Raw genomic sequence first — 1606 nt, 5'->3', positions numbered from 1 at the left:
TGTGAAGTGGCTTCAATTTTTGACTTTGCTGGAAACTCTTTTCCCCCAAATGTAGCCTGGAAGTGAATTTTTTTTAAAGTAGCTCTGCTGTTAATACAGCTGGAGCCTCCAAAGCTGCCATCCCTCTGGTCCCTTGCTGTGTCTGTCCCCTCTCCCATGGGTGTCACCTCATCCTGGGGGCTCTGCTGGGGTGGGGGCCGTGGAGGGAAGGGGCAGAGTGCAGGATCATTGCCCAGGGTCACACTGTGGGCTCCTCTCTGCAGTGCTGTTTGTGTTTGTGTGTCATAATCGTGGAACCATGGAGCAGCTTGGCTAGGAAGGGACCTCAAAGCCCATCTCATGCCATGGGTTCCATGGGCAGGGACACCTTCCACTGTCCCAGCTGCTCCAATCCCATCCAGTCTGGCCTTGGACACTTCCAGGGATGGTGCATCCATGATTTTTCTGGGCTGCTCCTGGCGCAGGCTGTGGTGTAAGGTGGCCAGGGGGGCACTGGCCCCACAACTGCCCTTGGCCTCATCCCCAGGTCCCTTGTGCCTTCTTCCCAAAGGTCACCTTGGAGGTGGCTCCTTTTAGCTCCCAACAGACAGGGGATGCTGGCAGAGGCTGAGCCATGAGCTCGAACCCCTCTGGCAGCTCAGAGCCAGCCCTGGGGGCAGCAGGGAGGGTTTGCCCTCACACGCACACAGCCTGTGCTGAAGGGAAGGATCAGCACTCCCCACCACCATCCCTTGCTCTGCTCCCCTCTCTGGGCTCTCTGCTGGAGCTTTCACCCGCCTGAAGAAATAATCTCACTCCCTGCTCTCCCCTTTTCCTCCCTTGACTAGGTTTGTTTGGGTCACAGCCTCTTTAGAGCTGATTTCAATTCCTTGCCCTCGTGCCACGAGCGCCACGGGCAAGAGCGTGAACTCTGAAATGCTTTGGTTTTACTGAAAACATTAAAAACCAAGATTGAGATGAATTTTTCACTTGAATAGGAGGTGACTGCCCTGCCTCTGGCAGGGTGGAGGGCAGGGGAGGGGGTGGCTGTGGTCCTGTTCTGAGGGAAGGAGCATTCTGCCTCCCTGCCAAGCCAGGCATCACTCTGTGCCTGGAAGATCAGGTTTTGCTTTAAAAAGCCTTTTCTGGTGTGCAGTGCTCTGGCCTGGGGTTTCTCTTACACCCAAGGTGGCTGGGAAGGAAATTTGGGGGCCAGCTGGCCTAGATCCCACCTGTCCCAGAGCTGGGATGGACATGGACTCCCCTCCACCTCCACACCTCCAGCCTCTCCTCTGCTCCTCCTGAATGCTCTCCAGTCAGAGCTCAACAGCAAAAAGCAATTTATTTTACATTTAGATATTTAATGGAGCAATTTTTTCCTGACAAAAGATTTGTCATTCCCCCTCCTCCCCTCCCCTTTTCCAAACCCCATCCCAGAGGTGTCCTTTGTTCCCAGCCATTGGCATCTGGTGGCATCGAGAGGAACAATCCAGAGCGTGGAGGAGTGGGGAGGGGAGGGGAGGGCTGGGTGGGTGTTGTGGCCCCCCTCCATCCCTCCCTCCCTCCTTCCATCCATCCATCCCTCCATCCCTGCCACAGCTGCCAGCATGAGGGAGCACCTGTGGAG

This window comes from Agelaius phoeniceus, chromosome 21, assembly GCF_051311805.1.
Source record: "Agelaius phoeniceus isolate bAgePho1 chromosome 21, bAgePho1.hap1, whole genome shotgun sequence".
NCBI classification, from domain to species: domain Eukaryota; kingdom Metazoa; phylum Chordata; class Aves; order Passeriformes; family Icteridae; genus Agelaius; species Agelaius phoeniceus.
This window is presented reverse-complemented; position numbering follows the sequence as displayed.